The 15,419-nt window shown below is 38.1% G+C and overlaps 1 protein-coding gene across 4 annotated transcripts in view; it reads right to left on the minus strand.

Annotated features, from left to right (window-relative positions):
* pacsin1b (protein kinase C and casein kinase substrate in neurons 1b) overlaps positions 1 to 15,419 on the minus strand; it is a 187,163-nt gene that overhangs the window by 114,769 nt on the left and 56,975 nt on the right. The window contains exon 1 of one of the 4 annotated variants that reach the window (XM_052034636.1): positions 14,306 to 14,454. The exons of the other annotated variants lie outside the window; for them this stretch is intronic. The gene's annotated coding sequence lies outside the window, so the exon portion shown is untranslated. Of the gene's footprint in view, positions 1 to 14,305; positions 14,455 to 15,419 lie in introns of those variants that run through there. 4 annotated transcript variants of the gene reach the window in all.

The raw sequence follows: 15,419 nt of genomic DNA on the forward strand, positions 1-15,419 counted from the left end.
CTTTTTAGTTTGATTCACCCTTGATCTACTATAAATTTGACAAATTATGATCAAATCCTTACCACACAGGCAGAAAAATCTCTTCTGGGTTACACACCAATCACGGATTTCTAGATGGTCCAACACTGCACAAGAATGAAAAATCTTGGCATGCAAAATACTGTTAATGTACAGGGCCTCACTGTAGAGGTCTAAGCCAGTGCTAAAATTTACAAGGAAACAGTCCAATTTAAATTTTGCAAAACTCTGCTGTCAATACTATTTAAGACTTGCAGTGTGGAAGCAGGTTGAAGCCTGGGCAGGACTCTGTAGGTGGTAGTGAACAATTAAGCCCATTTGTTCTAATAACAGGTCAGGCAGCAGGAAAGTTTCTGCCAGCCTCAGGTAAACCAAATATCCAATCTTACACTGCGATGTATAATCACAGAAGAGGAGGCATCAACTCAAAGAGGGAACAAAGCTCAAGTTGGTTGGAAGGCTAATTCTGTTGTCATCTTTTCTCCCTTCACAGCATCCTTTGGTTCTCCGTTCTCACTTCTACTACCTCTATTTGCCTCTCAGTTTTGTTTGCCGGCTGCTGCAGAATTCATACAATAGTATCCCACTGGATCTTTGCTGGCACTATCAAACAACAATCCAGTGAGGTCAACTTTCTTGCCTTTTCTACAATACCCCAGTTTTTAAACTCTGTATTTATCAATTCTCCTTTAAAGATCCCAGTACCACCACCATCAGGCAGCGTGTTCCAAATCATAAACACTCATTGTATAAGGAAATCTTCTTCACACTGCCTCTTGTCTACTTATCAATCACCTTAAATGTCTGGCTTATGGTTATTGACCCATCAATCATTGAAAGCAGTCTTATTTTCATTTATCCAAAACCTTTCACGTCTGCAATGTTTTCACAAAGGTAATAAGGCACAACACGTATGCATCAAAGAAGAGAGTAGGTTGGTTGCAAAAGTGCACGTAAACTGAATACAAGCTGTCTTCAAACTCCAGCTGCAGGCTCCGTCTTCCAGATAGGATCATAATCAAAGCAGACATGACACAAGGCTCTCCTGTTAGACCTGTACACATATCCAAACGTGCAGGGTGCAGGATATCTGTTCATTGAAATACAGTACAAAACATCATCATCCCTCCTCAACCTTTTGTCTCCCAGAGAATAATTCCAGTCTATCAATTTAAATTTCTGGGGGAAAACATACTATTCTAACTTCTCAACATTAACCAGCCAAAACAAAACTGGGCTGTTGCATGGAGTCTATTAACATAGTGGAGAGCTAAAAATGTTTGCATATCAACTATCAAAAACCTTAAGACAGTACAGTCCAATCTCCTAGGACCCTCCACCACCTGAACACCCAGGTTTTTAATACCACATTCTACAAGCAGAGACAGAAGTCTGCAGTTTGAATACCATCCAAATTTAAAAACTACACACTGGAAAAATAAATCCAGTAATATTTAAAATGTTTAATTCAAATCAGTGATCCATAGTTTCCTGCCTACATATTATTTCAAGCTCACCTCTGTTCAGTTGATTAACCAGGAATTACTATTAGTGAAATGACAACTGAGGGAAGCTCAAAACAATAGTCTTACACCTATAAGCAAATACCAATACCATTGTAAATGTGATTAATCTGCATATCAACATTCTCCCCACCCTAGTTTAATAGTTTAATCACAAAACACCCGCCAACGCTATAAACAGCTCAGAGGATAAAGCCAATCCTTTTTGCTTTAAGATCTTACAAAACCCTGCAAACTAGTGGAATAAACCACATGTATTTAGTTCACATATCTATGATCCATTTATTTTATCCAAGAGGCAGTACCCAGCCACCTTGCTATAAGTTGCGGAAAAAAAAGCTTGTTCTATGAAATATTCTCATCAAAAGAGTTAAATAGACTAGCACTGCAAAATATATCCCTAGGTCACTTAATTATTCAAGTTCCTATCAAAGTGAATAACATTAAACATTTAGTTGGACTACCTGTGGAAATAATTGCTCACTATCAACTTTATTTTTATACTTTGTTCTCACGGTTGAAATTTAGAAGTTCTTCACTAAAATGCTGCAATCCCTACTCCCGCATTCTTTCCCAACAAGCCTCCAAAGTGACATTACAGATTCCATACGTGCACCATCTGAAGAAAAGCCAACAAATGGCATCCATTTTGAAGGGCATGAAATTCTACAGTTCTGCATTAGATTGCGTCTTGTACACTCTTCTTAATGCCATAAAATACATGTTCGTTCTTGAAATACAATATATAAACATGTAGTGCTGTGCATTTTTCTTGAAACACAACCTTAATTATTTCCTACCACTACTTTACACCAATTCAGTATTGTACTTAGGCACACAGGAGAGTTTGCAGGTTAATACTACAATTACAGAAGCCATAGTTATAATAATACAGTAAAATAAAAATCATAGGGCATAGCATTGCACAATGGAAACAAATTAACAAAGGAATGGGTGAAGGAAAGATGGATATTGCTCAGTCTTGCCTGACAGGCAACAGCATTAAGCATTATTTTGGTATGATACAAACCATACTCTTTAGAGACCTTGAATATAGGTTCCATTTTTTTTTTGCTCCCAATGCAACCTGTGTCAAGTTAACCATTTATTAGTCCCCATTGCCATGTTGAATATTAACTGACTAATTAAGTTTATAAACACACAAATCAATATTTGGCAGCCAAACAAAATAATTCTGGGAAACTAGTAGTGGCTAAAGAGGAAGCTAGCCTGATCAGGTTCTAAGAAGAGGTCTGAAAAAAAAACATCTTGAGAAAAACTATGTTGCCCCAAAGTCTATTAATATTTAATGTTTCTGGGCTGCTTGATCCATACACTAAATTTTTGTTACTTATTAACCTTTGAATCATTTTTTGTTTTTAGTATATCATTTTTAGTATTTTGTGCTGAAGGAAGGGGAAGACAGGAGAACACACACCAGTCTTCATTGGGGGGGGGGGGGGGGGGTCAACAGCAGAAAAGGTGAGCAGCTTCAAGTTCCTGGGTATCAACATCTCATGAGGATCCATCTTGGGCCCAAGACATTGATGCAATCATGAAGGCAGCACACCAGCAGCTCCAATTCATTAGGAGTTTGAGGAGATTTGGTATGTCGACAAAGACTCCTGCAAATTTCTACAGACGTATGGTGGAGAGCATTCTGATTGGTTGCATCACTGCCCGGTATGGAGGCTCCAATGTGCAGGATCAAAAGAGGCTATAGAGGGTTGTAGACTCAACCAGCTCCATCACGGGCACAACCCTCCCCACCATTGAGGACATCTATAAGAGGAGCTGCCTCAAGAAGGCAGCATCCATCATTAAGGACCCTCATCACCTGGGAAATGCCCTCTTCACATTACTACTATCAGGGAGGAGGTACAGGAGCCTGAAGACCCACATTCAATGATTCAGGAACAGCTTCTTTGTCTCTGCCATAAGATTTGTGAATAGTCCATGAACACCTTGTTATTCCTCTTTTGCACTATTTATCTTTGTAACTTATAGTATTTTTAGGTCTTTATGTCTTGCACTGTACTGCTGCTGCAAAACAACAAATTTCACAACACATCACTGATAATAAACCAGATTCTGAAGGCTTCTGACCTGACACTGGTGTGTGTGTGCATGCAGTAATTTAAAGCCTAATGCCTGTAGGGTTTTTTTTTGTTAATTATGGATGGGAGGTCCTTCATTGGAATTTGAAATCTCTCTAATATCCACCGACCTCTGCCCCTCCTTCAAATCATGTTAGTATTGAACATCTGTAGGAGTTAATAAACTCCAAGTAAAGCAGACCTAGTCTCCTTGCCTGACTCCCCTTCTCTGAACTACAGTTTTTTCAAAATTCTATTGCACCATCCTCTTGTAAAGTCCCTCATGGTCTGCGTTGATTCCCAAACATCTTAAAACATCTGTCCTTGCACTTGGGCAGGAGCCCATGCAGTCACAGAGAGCACTGGAGGTCAGGATTGAACCCAGATCACCAAGTCCTCTGAGTCTTGTGATGTGGCAGCACTACTTGCTGTGTAACTATGCCACCACATATTAATTTACGGGAGAACTAAAAGTACATTGCCTCAAAAGGATCCAATAATAAATTTCTAAAGGGAATCAGCTTTATACTCAAGACAGATGATATGGGTGGCTCATTTATTACAGCTGCTGTCTCACAGCTCCAGTTGGGATCGATCCTGACTGATGTGTGAAGCTTGTGTGTTCTCCCAGGGATCCCATGAGTGGCCTCCAGGTGTTATGGCTTCCTCCCACATTCCCACTGTAAATTGCCCCTAGCATGCAAGGGGGTAGTAAAATTTGGGGGAAGTTGTTAGGAATGTGGGGTGAATAAAAATAGGATTAGGATGGATGCTTGATGGTCAGTGTGGAACTAGTAGGCCAAAGGACCTATTACCTTTGGTAAAATTCTTTAAAAATTGTAGGGCTACAGGAAGAGCAGAATTGGATTACTGCACAACTCCTTTAGAGTTGTCATAAGAATGATAATACGCATTATCTTCTGTACTGTTTGATTAGATGAAGATAGGCAGTACTACCTGCAGGGATCTGTACTGGGACCTCTGCTGTATACAAAGTGACCTGGATGAAAATATGGATAGATGAGCTAGTAAGTTCACAGATGGTGTTGTGGATAGTGCAGAAGTTTGCCAAAGGTTAGAGTGGGATACAGATCAGTTGCAGATATGGGCAGAGAAATGGCAGATGGAGTTTAATCCAGCCAAATGCAAGGTGCTGCACTTTGTGAGATCAAATGTAAAGGGACAGCACACTGTTAATGGGAGGACCATTAATGGTGTTGATGTACAAAGCGATCTTGAGGTCTTAGTTCACAGCTCCCTGCAAGTGGCAGCACAGGTTGATAGGGTGGTGTATGGCATGCTTGCCTTTATTGGTCGAGGCATTGCGCTCAAGAGTCAGGAAGTTATGTTGCAACTTCACAAAATTCTGGTTAGGTCGCATCTGGGGTATTCCATTCAATTCTGGTCGCTCCATTACAGGAAGAATATGGAGGCTTTGGAGAGGGTGCAAAAGTGGTTTACCAGGATGCTGCCTGGATCAGAGGGCACATGCTACAAGGATGGACAAACTTGGGTTGTTTTCTCTGGAGCTGCAGAGGCTGAGGGAAATACCTTACAGAAGTTCAAAAGATAAGAGGCATAGATAGAGTAGACAGCTGATATCTTTTTCCTCAGGGTCAAAGTATCTAATACTAGAGGGCATGCATACAAGGTGAGAGGGGGGAAGTTCAAAGGAGATATCCGGGACAGGTTTTTTTTAAGAAAATGCAAAATAGTGGGTGCTTGGAATGTGCTGCCAGGGGTGGTAGTGGAGGCAATTACAATAGATTTGTTTAAGAGGCTCTTAGGGCACATAAATGTGTAGAGAATGGAGGGATATGGACATTGTGTAGGCAGAAGGAATTAGTTTAGCTAGGCATTTAATTACTAGTTTAATTAGTTCAGCACAACATTGTGGGCCAAAGGGCCTCTTCCAGTGCTATACTGTTTTATGTTCAAAAATAGGACATTGACGTGGTCTATACTGGACATTGGTAATTTTCTAAACTTTGACTGCATCATACAAAAATACCAATAGGGTCCAAATATGGCATTGTGCCAAATGTAAAAAAAAGTCACTTTGCTGAAATTCCCATTTCATACTGCCAGTCAATCATCTGTAAAAAGAGTAATTCCAAACTATCTTCAAATCTACCCAATTAGCAACTGTCAAGAAAACTCAGTTGAACATTAGACAAATGGACAAAGACCAGCACATACAGTCCTCAAAAACACTAAACTCCAGTTATTTTAACACCCAGGTAATGAAAAGCCGAAGTTCTACACAAGGCTATTTATAAAAGGTAAATCTATTTTGAGATCCAACTGTCCATTCTTTAATTGACTCGAGCTCCTTTTCGTTTCCCCAAACCTGAAATCAGAAAACAAACTTCTAAAGTAACAGTCAAATCATGTTCTACATACAGGCAGCCTATTTTGCTGGACAAAACATTAGCAATCAGTTTGCTAAAGTAAGTTACATGACATAGCTTAATGAATGCAGGTCTTGTAATTTTTTTTTAAATAATTTAACAGTGATGTTAAATCAAAGTATAAACAAACAATCAGGATGAAAAGTGTAATCGATGAGTCATAGAAACACTGGATGCATAGATTGCTTTAGAAATAGGGTAGAGCTGCTGATCTCTCAAGCACCAGTCCTGGCAGCTGACCTTGAAGTGTTCGTGTTTTTTTTATTAAAATGCAAGTTACTTCATCACTGAAATTGGGTTGTGAAGAGATTGGGACATAAAATGCATCCAAGGTTCATTCAATCAGTGAGTAAAGATTTCATACATTGCTGTGTTGTAGGCAATTCACATGCTGCAATCTCAGGAGAGAAGTCACCACAGATATCCGCTCTCTGCCTGGGAGCAACAACCAATCAAGTGCAACTTCCTCCTCCATCAAAAAATTTTACCAAAGATTTATCTATCATTAGTTCTTAAGCAATAGTGGTTTACAGAAGATTTCTTTCCACAATAGGTCATTCTATAGCAGTAGCATTATTTACAACCAGAGTACAGTAGGTTTTATTTTACTAATAATGATACTGAAGTGTGATGTAGTACCTAACAACAAGCAAAGAAATGAACATGATTCATGCCACCATGTGAGAAAATACAAATTTAAGGCAAATCAAGTTCATGGATGCCCCAGAAGAATACAATACCAGTGGAACAGTCTTAAATTAATGCTTGGTGCTGACATTGGATGCTTTATATCCATACTAATTCATCAAAACATTTTCTATGAAAAACAATGACCAATTAAAATTTTAAACATTTGAAAAAATTTAAACAGACTCAGTTAGTGATGATTTACAGGCATAGAGCCCTGAAAATTTACAGCATGGAGGTGTTGGGCCCATTGTATCCATGCTAGTTAAAATAAGCTACCCAACCCTATCCCACCTTTTCAGCACTTGATCCATAACTACACAGGTCATAGCTCTTTAGGTACCATCTTGGCAATCTTTCAATATTGTAAGGGTTTCCGTTTCTACCATCCTTTCAAGAGGTGACTGCCAGATCCCTATCACCTTCTGCAACACAGCATATACAAGAACATAAGAGTAGGCCATTCACCCCCTTATCCTTGCTTTACCATTCAATAAAATTTAAAATGTCTTTTTTTTTACCTTAGTGTTACTTTCCTATACTGACACCATATCCCTTGATATCTATCATTCTCTTTCTTGACTATACCAAGTGACTGACCCTGCACAGCCTCATATGCATAAATTTCCAAAGACTCATTATCCTCCAAATGAAAGAAACCTCTCATCTGTCCTGAATAGCTGACCCCTCCTTTTGATTCTGTGACCTCTGGTTCCAGACAATCCATCCTGGACCATGTTTATGACCAAGGAAACACCTGTCTGCTCCTCTAACTACAAAAACGGCTTGAAATGTTGCTCTTGAACTTTTCCCTCCTTATACTAAGCCTGCATTGCACTATGATTTTGGTTCTATCTATTCTTCTCCATCAACATATTAGAAAACAGGCTTCCTCTGGGAGGGGGAGGTTGGGGGGGGGGGGGGGGGGGGAGGAAGTCTCCTGAAGTATCTGCCTTCTCTTTTTCTGTCTGTATGGTAGTCACCCATTCCAGTCTTGGCCTGTAGAGTGGCCCCCTTCCAAAATGTGCTATCCATGAAACACATATACTCACAGATAGATTGTGGTAAAGTAAACTGTGACTCCATCTCCAAAAATTAAATCTCAAGCTTCTTTGGCTGATGGCACTTCCTGTAGCCATTGTTGCCCAAAACACAGGAACCATCCTGGTTGATCTTCTACCTCAGGGGCTGATCACAGACAGACAGCATGGCTTTTTGCCAGGGAACTTATGCCTCATGAAGTTGATTTGAGTTTTTTTTAAAAAGAAAAAGGAGGTAACCAAGAACATTGATGAAGACAGGGCAGTAGACAACAGCACAGATTTTTGTGAGGCATTTGACAAAGTCCCACATGTTACACTGGTCCAGAAGGCAAAGAAGTGGGACACAGAGCAAGCTGGATAAATGGATCCAAAATTGGTTTGGTGACAGGAGACAAAGGGTATTGGTGAAAGGATGCTTTTCTGATTGGTAGTCTGTGACCAGGGATGTACTGCAGGGAGCTGTACTGTGTCCCTTGTTGTTTGCGATATACTTCAACAACTTGGCCATGAATGTAGGAGGTATGACTAATAAGTTTGCAGATAACATGAAAATTGGTGGTGCTGTGGATAGCAAGCAAGATGTTCAAGGCTACAATAGGATTTAGATAAGATGGAAAGTTGGGTGGAGCATTGGCAGGTGGAATTTAATCCTGTCAATTGTGAAGAGATGCAGTTTGGGAAGTCAAATAGGGGTAGTACAATAGGGGGAGTGTTCAACAATGTTAATGAACAGGGGGACCGTGGGGCTCAAGTCCATAGCTCCCTGATAATGGAAACACATAGTTAGAATAGTGGATAACTTCTCATTTTCCATCTGCCATGTTTTCACACAATATGTCCACATCCCTCCTGAAGCCACCAAATCCTTCTTCGCCAGACTTAGAAATTTGACATTTGAGTCTCTCAGCCAAATCTTTGACATAGATCACAAGTAGCTGGAGCCCAAGTACTGATCCCTGTGGCATCCCAATAGTCATAGCCTGCCAACCTGAAGAGGATCCATTTTATTCTCATCCTTTGCTTTCTGTCCAGAAACCAATTCTCAATCTCTGTCAGTACAGCACCCCCAATATCATATGCTTTAACCTTGTTAACCAACCCTCTACATGGGACCTTAGCAGATGCCTTCCATAAGTCCAAACATACCACATTCACTGGTTCCCTTGCCTATTCTATGAGTCACATCCTCAAAGAACTCCAGAAAAAAAATTAAACATGATTTTCTCTTCATAAATCTATGCTGACTCTGCTCACTCAATGAGGAGGTAAAAAGAAAACAAGTGTTGAACAGAGGAGCTGTACTAAGAGAAGGTCACATTAGGAGAGAAAGGAATGGACTAGGGAGGTGAAGACAACTGTCCCTTCACAATCTTGAAAAGTGAGGCATATTTAGTGACGGCATCAGGCAAGAGGTAGTGGAAAATGATTCCTCAAATACGAACCACTTTCCCTACTTGTACTCTTTTTAAATTTGTTCCCCACCACCACCACCCCCCCAAAAGTATTGATGACATTTCCACAGAAGCTGCCCAACCTGCTGAGTTATTCCTGCATTTTCTGCTCTTTGTATTAGTCAATGGCCATCTCACTTAGGTAATATTTACATTTCATCAAGAAATTATTCAATGGTGTTTATTACTTAGTCACAACGTGCACAATTCGTGTGAACCACCAGCTTTACTCCATCGTGGAGATCAGTGATTACTTCATCACAAGTTATATCAAAAGAATACTTGACCCTACAGAAATACAATCATTCAAATATGTAATCAAATCAGATTGCAACTATTGTTTACTGAGCAGAAATATATAATTATTCACCCTCAGTAATGTTTGCCTCTAATTTGAGGATTAAGTAACTAATGCCACAATGAAATCCCTTTCAGACCAAGAGTTAACACTCATCAAATATAATCCATTTAAGACCGGAGACTCTAAATGGACATCATTCTATGCTCACTTAAGGTCCTAAACGACCAATATTGCCATGTTAAGTGCAATAGCAATTAGGCAGAAAACATATCAACTTCTTTCTGGTACATGTATGTGATAGCAGCCAGATTCAAATAAAAATTAAGTTGTGTTTTGAAATGAGTTGATCTTAATAGCACAGCTGCATGCAACACTTGACCAGTGGAAGATGCATGATATGAAATCATGTGCCACTGATAGCTGGCACATTGGGTTAGAGTTTCAATGTCATTTTCACCCCCCAATTCACTAAAACATTTTCTTTCTTTACTTGAGGAAAGTGTTTTCCTCTACCTCCAAAAAAACAAAAGTTGTACAATTTGGAGCAAACAACAGGTATTACAAAACAAAAGGGCATAGGTTTAAGGTCAGAGGAAGAAGTTTTAGAGGGGATCTGAGGGGCAAGTTTTTTTTAAGAAAACAGAGTGGTTGATATCTGGAATGTGCTGCCAGAGGAAGTGGTGGATATAATTGTTGTGTTTAAGAGGTATTTAGACATACATTTAAATAGACAAGCCATGGATGGGTACTGTCCTAATGTGGGCAAATAGAATTAGTGTAGATGGGAAAAAAGGTCAGCATGGATGTGATGGGGTCAGGAGCCACTTTTTGTGTTATATGACTCTATGACTTGCCATCTCTAAAACTTTGTAGAAGGTTGTGCCCAGAACAAGGAAAGTCAGACAACCCAAATGTGAAACTATAGGGAAAATCTACAGCAGAAACCTAAATAATCAGAAAACTCAAAATACATGGCTTATAGACTTCAGTTCTATCTCCTCGGATAAAAGGTCTAGTTTTGCACCACTCACCACCTTTAACATTCACTTTCTCAATAGTACATCATAGCCTCAGTGAACATGATCTATAAAGTGCATCTTAGCATCTCCCAAATCAGAGTCCTATACCACATAGAATAGGGATTTTCAAACCATAATGATCACAAGCTAATAAAGTGCTTTCCCCAATCAAATTTCTACAAGGCAATTATAATATTGAATTGTTGATAGTAATTTTCAGGTTAAATTTACTACATAATTACACCAATGTAGTCTTTTGGCATAAATTTACCTGTCATTAGGACAGGTGAAATAAATCAGTAAAATACCTGTTTTAGGGGAACCTTTACCTACAACAATTATTAACAAATACTAAATTTACAATGCATATAATATTTGTAGAAAAGGAATACAGTTTAACTGTAACATGCACAAGAAAGAAAAAGAAAAAAGATGTATCTGTCAATGGGATACATAAAGCTGATGCTTGGACTACAGGGTTTAGTCCACATCTTGCAGTCATTAACCTCAGCTCATACTTTAATTGAGGATCACCAAGCTTTCCTTTGGCATCTTTTTGTTAAGCTTGAAGGCTTACTCAGTCTTCTAAAAAGGGGAAACGTCCTCTGCATAAGTTTTCTTATTTCTAGGCTTTTTATTGATACCATGTACTTGGAAAAACCCTGGGATGGAATAGCAGCACATTTTTTCTTTTGCCACGTAATCAGTGAAATTCCATCAGCTGCATTTTATATCATTGGGAAAATGGACATTAAAATAGAGGAAAATTGTTTTAACCAATCTGAAAAACCTTCAAAACAACTAATGAACTCTATCGTAGCTTTCTCTGGGTAGTTTATATATTTGGGCTTGGTTAGCACACACAGTCAATACGCTGTTATGTGATATTTTAGTAACTGAAGCTCCAGATTAAAAGCCATCTTCCTCAGAAATTCAGATACTAACTTAAAGGGGTGACATTGATGAAGAATCAGCAGGTCATCTTTTTGTAAAGAAGTTGCACATTTCTCTGACCGTTAAGAGATCAGGAGCTTCCATACAAGATCACAAGAATCAGTTAAGCACTCAGATTTGGGCAATCTAATGAATTTCTTGCTGATAAACTTTGTCAATGCAATGCACTCCCTTCTTCCAAAGTGGATTTTAACCACTGGCATTTTTGATTAAAATGACACATTCTATTCAATGTTTGCATCATTTCCTTTAAGCCAACAGAGCCAATATGGGTACAAATTGGAGGGGTATATCAAAATTTTCTCAATAAATTCTTCCACCTTTTGACCAATGTCACTATCCCACACCAGCAGCCAACCATTGCTCATTTGCTGTTTGGTTTAACTGCTGATATTTTGCCCCAATGCTAGCCTATTCTGATCCATTACTGTAATTAAACTTTAAACAAATTATCCCATTTGGCATTGTTGGGAAACGAGCATGCATGCAAGCTTCTGTAAACACCTCTTCTTCAGCATGGACCTCTCTTGTAATCTTCAGCCTCGTCTATTCATCACCTATGAATTTGCAGTATGATGTTGCATATTTTATTTCTTAATGTACTCTGATGGTATAGATTACCACAAAAAGTTTTCTCAGATCAGATATATGCCCTGCCTTGCACACAAAGTTTAATCCTTTCTTATTGAAATGTCTATGCGTTTTTCTGTTGTTCATTTTACTTTTTTGCCTCGTGCTTCATTCTGTAAGTTAGGAGAAGGGCAGCAGAGGTTTGGATGAGTGCAAGTTTAGTGAAGGGTAGAGATAGAGGAGCAAAAAGCCTTGGATTAGTTGTATAGGGGTAACAAAGGCATGTATAAGAATTTCTGCAGCTCACAAGCTGAGTCAGAACCAAAATGATGAAGTTGGAAATAAATAGTCTTGGTGATGTGGATCTGAGACCAGGAACTCAACCATACCAGTGTGTCTGGTTGTCTCTCAAGATGGTTGCTGGGGAAACAGACAAAGTCATCATAAGACTCAAAAATAATGGATTCAGTCATCCCAAATTTTTTTTTAAATTAAAAAGAAACTTCTGCCGATGCTGGCGTGCATGCTAGACTAGGAATTCAAAGATAATGTTGAGCAACCACACATTCCCCAAAGTGGCACAGATCAAATTACAAACTTACTATGTGAACAGCCCAACACATAGAATTAGATTTAAAAAAAATCAAAATATGATGACTTGCAAGCTATTAGTAACATGGTTGAGAATGAACAATACCAACTATCACACTGGTATCATCACCCACAAACTCAACCGCAGTTACCTCTTGCGCATGTAGCACTTCCTTCTGCAACAGAAAGTTCGTTGAGTTCACCTGGCAGTTCTATTTTCTAAACTATACTTATTTCCCCTTTATAATATAAACACAGAACACTTAAGTAACCAAAACCAATATGAAACTTGTAGCATCCTGTTGTAAGTTGTTAACTCTCCATTCAGAGCTCCCAAAGGTAAAAGTACATAAAACAAAACTGTGATTAGTTAATTCCATGAACCAAATATAGACTGTTTAATTGGCCCAACCTTACTCATAATAAACCTTTGGACTTATTCCAAAGAGATCCACCACCCTCTACTTCTGCATCATTAAGGCACATCTGCTCATTTACTTCATTTGAATGCATTAATAGAATTTTTAAGCTGACATGTCATTATTCTTATGACCAGAGTAAAAGATTTAAGGGAAAGATGTAGTAAAAATTTAAAGTCTTGCCTATGACCCATTAGATCAAAAAACATCCCTATATGGACTTTTGAAAGCCATAAGAGTCATTGTTTTTTTATCTTAGTTAAATATTGAAACACAAATCACTTACAACACAGGAGGTCAGCATTTGATTCATCATGACTATACCAGACAACTCACATCCATCTTGCAGCCCTGCAGTTCACAGCTCTTCAAGCACACACCCAAGTGTATTTTAAGTGTGATGAGGAATACTGCCTCCATTACCCTTTCAGACAATGAGTTCCAGGCACCTACTGCCCCATGGCTGAATTTTCTTTCCCTCATGTTGTCTCTAATCCTGCTACTAATTATTGCAAGTCTATGCTCCTGGTAGACCCATCTACTATTTATTCTCTCAATTTTATACATATCAATAATATTGTCTCTAGCTGTTTTGGTAATTATCTTGCATTTGTTCTTCTAGTTACTGACCCTATCACCTCAGAAACAGCTTTCTGTCATTTTTCAAGTTCTTTTACATTGCTTCTACTCATTCTTATTAAAATGCACTACTTCACAATTTTCTGCTCCAAATTCCACCTACTATATGTCAGCTTATTACACTAGTCTGCCTGAAGTTCATTACAAACCACTTCACTGTTTATTGTATTTCTAAGCTTCTACAAACTTTGAAGTTATACCTTATATATCCAAGTCCAGATCATTAATATACAGTGGAAAAAGCCGTGGTCTCAACACTAATACCAGTAGATACCACTCCACTCAGGAAAAACAACAATTCACCATACTTTCTATCCCCTAGCTGATTTCAAGTCCATTCAGTCACTAGTAAAAGACAAAGGCAACATATAATATCAAAGAAAGTAAATGCATGAACAGAATAAGTGCATTATATTAACAAAAATAATTTCCTACCCTATTATGCCAGCTTCTCTTTATATTAATACACAAGTGAAACTTTGCTTTTCACTTCAAGTTTCTTGTAATTTAGTTATCTAAAAGTGATACAGGAAACCTTATCTATATATATATATATATATATATATACTCAATAGGAACCTACCAAAAGTACAGTTTCACAATCTGAAACATTAAGTTATTTGGATACCAAAACTTTAGTCCAATCAGTAGGAACTCAGCAACAATAAGGAAGGATTATACTGCAGGTAACAGATGCTCATTTTGTGTTTGAAGCAGAATTTTAAAGATACTAATCTAGAAATCAATTGACAGGTTAAAGGTACACATGACACAAATCTATTGAGGTGTAACTAGTAAATCACAACAAACCAATTAACCTAACAGAGTTGATAATAAATGAAAAAAAACTCCCATGACTTATTCTACTTTCCAAATTTAAATTTTATTCAATAAAACATACTTTGACTTAATAATTTAAATAGAAATCCTACTTCAACAAGTATATTTCATTAATTGCTCAATGCCCACAGTATTACTCCAACTGACAGCCAATTAGTGCAAGTATTTCCTTCCACCTATTTCAGTAGTTGGTCTACTGATCTTTTTTTCTTCTCTGTGTATAACCAAATGGTGATTACTTGGTTTATACACAAAAGTACCTACATTTTTTCTCTAAAATGTATTAAGTTGATTTTTTAAAAATATTCTTAATTGGTTGGACAGACTATGATGCTCCAGTCCAAAATTCTTTGGAATCTGCAAAAACAGTTTCAAAATCCACATCCTTTCTTCCATATATCACAGAATGGAGATGATTTCAATACTCTGAAATTTAATGTTCCAGCTTCCTCCAGAGAAGAAAGATTTTTCAAGTTGCCAGAATCATTCACCTAAAACTTAGCTGTTTTTGTTTAACTAACAGATATTTTGAATTGGAGCAAAAAAATATGCATGTCCAGTAACCACAGAGCAAGGTTCTACATTGTCTTTTATGTGAATCTGCCACAGCAAAAGGTTAAGTTTATTATAGGCTTTCTGCAAGCAGTGATGAGGCCATAATTCCAATGCAAGATCATAACATTGTCAAAGATAAATATAAGATCGTTAGCATTGGTGAGCAGTATATCTCAAGTCAGTCTGAACGTATAGCTGCTGTCTACGCAATAGCCTTGTCATAAGATCTTTCACTGTAATACCAACCCCCCAAAGCTTCATTTTTCTACATTCAAGGACTTCTTGTAAAAGATGTTGCACTC

Source organism: Pristis pectinata, chromosome 20, assembly GCF_009764475.1.
Source record: "Pristis pectinata isolate sPriPec2 chromosome 20, sPriPec2.1.pri, whole genome shotgun sequence".
In the NCBI taxonomy this organism is placed as follows: domain Eukaryota; kingdom Metazoa; phylum Chordata; class Chondrichthyes; order Rhinopristiformes; family Pristidae; genus Pristis; species Pristis pectinata.